The 6885-nt window shown below is 49.3% G+C and overlaps 1 long non-coding RNA gene across 1 annotated transcript; it reads right to left on the bottom strand.

The window, feature by feature from the left end:
* Positions 1-1535: 1535 nt before the first annotated feature.
* Positions 1536-3767, bottom strand: LOC119102073 (uncharacterized). The gene is made up of 3 exons (XR_005094643.1): positions 3737-3767; positions 2830-2941; positions 1536-1610 (listed from the first exon to the last, which is right to left on the bottom strand). It is a non-coding gene; the product is annotated as an uncharacterized LOC119102073 (long non-coding RNA).
* Between the last annotated feature and the right edge of the window lie 3118 nt (positions 3768-6885).

Here is a 6885-nt window from a genome sequence, read left to right as displayed (position 1 = left end):
TGTAGGGAGACTTTTTGGCGAGAGCAGGATACATGTGAGACGATGAAGTCAAGTACCGTTTGCATAATTCAGAAAACAGGCCGTGTACGCGACCCGTTCAACTCTCATGAAGTCGGCGCTCTCGCACACAAATGATCCCTTCAAAAGGCCTCTTTTATTGGCAGTCGGATACGTCTACGTATTTTCGGTGCATCCACTCTAATCGCAAAAATGTCAGGCGACCCTTTCGGTTTGAAACAAATGTGATTAAAACCAACGATGGCGGATGCACATGGAACAAAGGCGTACCCAATGATCATGCTGTGCTCTCAAGGATTAGCTACTAGTCCAGCAAACAAGGTGACTTTTTCACGTTTGTGGTAGAGAATGACATAAAATGGCCTGTCTACAGCGAAGGTCGCGGATTGAATCCCGATTCTTGCTACTATTATCACTGTCGCCGCCGCAGCTGTCGTGCCCTCCTCATTGACCTCCATCACCGCCTTATGGATGATGTTGCTGACAAAGGTCTTGTCCGACGATATGCCGTTGAAGTTTGCCCCCCGTTGGAAAATCCGCTTGATGCCCAGGCTTCTCATGTAGAAGGGCATCACATAGAGACCCTCGATCTTGAACGACGGCATCACCACACGCACGGTTCGCTGACGTAGCTGACTGTGTAGCCGGGTCACGTTCAGGCCGTCGAGAGACTTCCGCATCAGGGTCACGCCAGCCATGGAGCGACTGCGCGGGCGCAGCACCAGCAAGCTGTAATCTTGGTTTTGGTACGGTAACGCAACGACATCAAAGTGTGGTCGGGCGGCAGTACCAAACTCTGCCTCCACCATCATCATGTCTACCCGCCGATCACCATCCGACGTCAAGAACGGCTTCTGCCCGTGCTTCTTGAAGCCATAAAGCCAAGTGCCCTTGAAATACACGGCGCTTAAAAGCACCAGTTGAGCATTCCTGACGTCGGCACTTGACACCAGGTCCTTGATGTGTCCGCGCGTTGCCACCGACACCTGGTTGTTGATGACCTGAGCAGCCTTCAAGGCGTTGCTGGGCAGCACCTCCACTCCGGCTCCGTAGTAACGCGCCAATAAATCGCTGAAGGTGCGGCGCACGCTGAAGCTGCGCTTGCGATAGATCCTGCTGAACACTGACGCCCTGACGCCGTCACTGGTTCCAGACAAGACGGCCAAGGCCGAGCGGTAGCCGTCGAGGAAGGATCTGTCGTTTGGACCGGACATTCCCAGCACAGGCGTCATCTGGGTGGAGTAGACAGACATAACAATGTCATATCTCTCCTCCGTGTTTCATCAACAAAGATCACAAGGCGATAAATCATGTTTTATGTCCTCTGCAAGGTGAGCTGGCACATATGCCTCGAACCAGTGCAGATAGCACGCCTCACTGAACATCCATCATCTGTGGCCTCACCTCGGCTCTGGTTGTGCCTTCGGCGCCCAGCCAGACCTGCGACATCAGCAGCGACATCAGGAACGGCGAGATCACTTGGTTGTTCGTCGGATTCGACGTCACCCCCTTGAGCAGCTTCATGTCCAGGCCAGTGGGCACAGAGGCGCCTCCCAGCGTGGCCAGCAGCAAGAGTGGCGCCAGGCAGGCGCCTGAGAAGGCGGATCATCTCAGGTCTCACAGAAACCCACGCAAGTTTCATTTCTGGCGATGGCCGGCAGCGATGTGCGGCCTCGGTTGTTCTAGCGGGGTACGATAGGACCGCAACAGAGTTAGCGTTGGTTAACTGGCGATGAGCTATAAAGCTGCTAAGAATAACACTGCTCTGTGATGGTTGGCAGGTCATGACAACAAATATAAGTTTGCCGAGGTTGACACCACCACCACCGCTGGCCGCTCCGGTGCATTGCTCGTAACATCACCTATCGCCTCACTTGTTACCGATCACCGCCGCATGGATTATGAGTAGAAGACCTCTTTATAATTACCTTTCCAGGATATAGTTCAATAAAATCCTGAAATTTCAGATAGGCTTTAAACAACATCCCTTCTATTTGACAACCTCAAACTTCCGTTCTTTTCAGTTACCAATAACACAAATGTATGGCATACTGATATGTGTGAACCCATATTCCAACAGCGCTTCTGTTACAAGATGCAATTGCACCGTAAAAGAAACGCACTCACGTCGTTGTAAATAGGTGGGATCTGCGCAAAATCATTTTTGGGAATGAGAACGTAAAACGTTGAGAAATTCCCTTTATTTAGTGAGAAACTCTTTGTGTCTTGCGACTTTCCGTTCAGGTGGCAATAACTCTCCAAAGTGCTTGCCTTACATGGTCCATGGAAGACAAGGTCGCAGTAGGGATGCATTAATCGAGCCAGCCTTTTCCTATGTGGTGTTGCGGCCAAATACAAAGAGTAAGTTCAGCGATATTTCGGGCTTTGTTTAAACTGCTGGAGTTGAAACGATAGTTTTTGTATGGATTTCTGCGTCTTGTGGAAAAGTAAAGCGTAGAGTTGGGGATTACACCAACTTTGTTAGCATTGCCATTCGACTATCAAAACTGTTCAAGTTCCTGTGGTATCACCTAATGTTATACCCAGTCCACCCCTAATCCGCCGAGTTCCATCCGTGGAGCATTTCGTAGCCCACAGATTATTCAACATGTGAACGATTTTAACGTCCGCGTGATAAAACGGGTCGGCTCCAAGGAAACAGGAATATGGTCATCTTAATGAGACGAATGCATGTCTGTTGGTGGCTTTGTACCTTTATATAGGTATATCGACAACCCAGAAATCTACATTGATATGTAAGTGAGTCAGTCCGCTCGTCAAACCACTCTAGCGGCGTGTGCCAGCTCTCACCGGTATTGCGCCTCGTCATGGCCTCGTAGTGTCGATTGGGAGAAGAAATAAACCTGTAGTTGATGTCCGGTCCTGTTCACTTCCAGAAGTGACGATAGAATGAAGGCAGGATCTGTGGGATATGACACAACACGCTGTGTAACTTGAGCCATGGGATCAGTTTCAAGGTTTTGACCGTAGGTCGACTGGTTTATAACACCCCATGTAACAGCACAGCTTGACGTAAGCTGTTCTGTAGAGGCATATGGTGAAGCTTTTTGCCCGATGTTATTTGCGCTTTGTGAGATAAAGCCCGTGCAGTCTTTAAGTCAGTGATGTTTACCCAAAGCGTTCTGTATGGTCTAGAAAAGCTCTGCATGTTCTATAAAAGCTCTGCATGTTCTATAAAAGCTCTGCATGTTCTATAAAACTGCCATGGCTATACAATTGCTGCATACCATTTGAAATGCTATAAGTCTGAGAATGTAGCACATACTTTGTTTGCAATGCCAGAAAAGCTATTTCGTGATCTCGTTTGACATTTTGGTAGAAGATCAAGGGTAATGCATTAGTTCTCAACTGTGAGAGTATGACTTCAGTAGCTAGTTTGAAGGTTTTGGCTCATGTCACACCAGTGCTGAAAAATGTGTTTCCCCGTGGAAAACTGCTTTCCTGCTGAAAGCGTGCATAAACGCCATTATGCCCTGGTAGGATGGATACAAAAAGGATACATTTGCCCTACGCATCGCATCCGATATCATCCTTCCCATCGACCTAGCAGCATGTATAGCTTTCCTGTAAGCTTTGCTCGTTTTTCATTGCTCTCGAAAAACACTGCATGCTACAAAAGTCGATACCGAAAGCAATTTTCATTTCTTAGATCCCCAATAAGGTATTGTCTAAAATCATGTGGTTTGACACTACTCACCTGAGCGGCGCTGTTCACTACCCGAAAGGAAGGAAAACATTGACTGATGACCCTTGCTGACGGCTCATATATGCACCTAATGACTCATTCACGCGACACATCAACCCCTGACCGGTCCGTCACTGGCAAAGGTGAGCACGCGGTGGCATGCTGTGGGCTGATGCAAGGCCCTATGATAACACATGAGGTGACAGGATCTTATTCGCCTATTCAATAAATGATTGCAATAATTGCAGAACTCCAATCGCATCTCGTTGGCACATTATCACTGGGTAAGCATTGGGGGAGCCCGGAGTGGCCTCCACTCCATAGTCCTTTCCGGATTTGTCTTGAAAACTACTCAAGGTATATTCAATATTTATATGTAGGTGCAAACCTTGGTCCTGCTGTATTTGTCAAAAAACACGAAAACTACTATTTGATATATGGTATGGTTTTGTCATGTTTCGCAAGGCATTAATTTTTTCCGGGGTAGGCCCGCCGGCGGGGAATCTCGCCAACTCCCAACATTACTTGAGTGATCTATCTAGCCAGGTCTGCCCCGTTTGCGTGCGCTATCTCTTCACGTCCAAACATGAACCAAGCAACATAAGCCACTCGGTGTGCGTTGGCCAGCCAGTGGATGTGGGTGTCGAGCTTAGATTTAAGTCTCAATGAAGTCTCAAGGTCACCGTCCTATCCACGTGAGCTGGCTTGGCAGTCGTCCTGTCCACCTGAGCTGGCGTGGTCACCGTTTTGTCCACCTGAGCTGATGTGGTCAACGTCCTGTCCGTCTGATGTGGCGAGGTCACCGTCCCGCGCACGTGAGCTGGCTTGGCAGTCTCCTATCCACCTGAACTGGGGTGGTCACCGTCCTGTTCACCTGAGCTGGCTTGGCAGCCCTCCTGTCCACCTGAGCTGGCTTGGCAGCCTTCCTGTCCACCTGAGCTGGTTTGGCAGCCGTCCTGTCCACCTGAGCTGGCGTGGTCACCGCCCTGTCTACCTGAGCTGGCTTGGCAGCCGTTCTGTGTACCTGAGCAGGCGTGGTTGCCGTCCTATCCACCTGAGCTGGCTAGGCAGCCGTCCTATCCACCTGAGCCGGCTTGGCAGCCTTCCTGTCCACCTGGGCTGGCGTGGTCACCGCCCTGTTCACCTGAGCTGGCTTGGCAGCCGTCCTATCCACCTGAGCTGGCGTTATCACCGTCTGTCCACCTGAAGCGGCGCTGCCACCGTCTGTCCGCCTGAACCGGCGCTGCCACCGCCCTATCCACATGGGCCGCTATTGGCCATGAAACTGCTCCTGCACTCAGAACCTTTTGTTCCAAAACCTCGTTGTGAACGAAGCTCCTCAGGTTCCCTCCCCCCTCCCCCCCCCCCCACGCCACCCGAGCTGAATGAGTGAGCGCCACTAGCATTTGAACCCCATGGTGATAACGTCTTGGTTTCCCACGATGGAGCGCCAAGCTCGAGCAAGAACATCATCCACATGCTTATCTGTAATTGTTTGCCCTGGATTGGCTTCACACTGGAAGCTGACTTGACCGGTCCGTGCTCTCTTCAGTGGTCCGTACATGGGCAGTTTCGGGGTCTGTACCACGTACGAGCTGCGCGGTGGGATTGTGTACTGTATGACAACAAAAGTTCCTTCTTGGATACTCCACTGTTCACGTCAGTTAAATATATTGTCGTGCAATGTCATGTTATTAAAGGTTTACTGCAAATCCACACATCATAGCCATCAGAGCAGTATACCAAGTTACACCATGCTGCAAACTTTAATTGAGACTTACATCTAAGCTCGACACCCACATCCACTGGCTGGCCAACGCACACCGAGTGGCTTATGTTGCTTGGTTCATGTTTGGACGCGAAGAGATAGCGCACGCAAAGGGGGCAGACCTGGCTAGATAGATCACTCAAGTAATGTTGGGAGTTGGCGAGACAGCTCGACAAGCTTATGTGCGCATCGTAAACACGCGCCCGGGGTGGCCGGTCGAACATCCTTCTCCCGGTAAGGGAGGGGGCAATTTGATCCTTTGAGATCTCAAAGGCTAAACAAGCTAGCGACACCAAATGCACAAGGTGTGTTGGCCTGTATGTGAACTCGTTTGTTTCAAAATGTGAGACTCTTAGGTCATGACCTTTGGATCAAATAGGGTCAAACAAGGCCAAACTCCAGATTGATATTCAAGATACTCTCAGACTTTCTCGTGCAACCCTCGTGAGCCTAGAAAACTGTTCTGAGCAAAAGCTTACTGAAGCCCATTAAAGATCAGTGACCTTATGAGACTGCCTTGATGGTTTAGGCCTGAGTTTCATCTGTTACGGGTCAGCGACCTTACGAGGTACGACTAATTTTCTGACACCAAAAGATTCGCTATTGAATTGTTAACTGCTATGCAAATTTGTCGCAGCCATCCCACGTTGTTCGGCAATCATTCCTGAAAAACCTTCGGGGTGGGGGTGGGGAAGCCAAATTGACCGCCACCCGATTAATGCATGGGGTAAGCCCGATCATTTGTGGCGTAAGTGGGCGGCGTTACCGTGATTTCTCTAATAGCGTTTACCAATGGCTCAAATTATTAAGGACCATATTGACGCTGAAATGTTTCTTTGTTCTTCATTTCAGGCACTACAATGATGGTAATCAACACACTGGATATAGTTTCCAGATTTCCTGGCAGCCGCGGACATGGAAGTCATGGTCTTACAACAGCGCACCCAGAAATAGAAAAGGCAAATTATTCATGAGAAACCAGTGAAATCTAGATCACCCTCTATGTCCGTCATCCGCGCAACCTTCAGCGGAAAAGGTCAGCTCAACTTCCTTTGTCAATATTATGCTCAGGGGAGTGGCCGACATTACCCCGTGGTCGGTCCCACGCCGTCTTCGCCTGTAATCCGAAAACTAACAAATTTGTGGAGTAGTGTTCTCATTAGCCCACAAATGCGACTAAATGTGGCAAGCTGTAATTTCTGATGTCTCGAAGCCTCAGGAAAAGTGCACTGCCTATGCTTGTCATAACTGCATTTTACTCCGTTGATTGATCATCTGACTCCCGTTTAAGATTTGATTTACATATATAAGATTAAGGTTGCAAGATTTGGGTTAACGTACGCCTTCTCCCAATCTAATACAGCCCACACATTGCATCTAATTAGCATATTAA

Source organism: Pollicipes pollicipes, unplaced genomic scaffold (assembly GCF_011947565.3).
Source record: "Pollicipes pollicipes isolate AB1234 unplaced genomic scaffold, Ppol_2.1 Scaffold_5522;HRSCAF=6530_pilon_pilon_pilon, whole genome shotgun sequence".
Lineage (NCBI taxonomy): Eukaryota > Metazoa > Arthropoda > Thecostraca > Pollicipedomorpha > Pollicipedidae > Pollicipes > Pollicipes pollicipes.
Note: the sequence above shows the minus strand (reverse complement) of the source record. Positions and strands in the feature narration are given on the sequence as shown.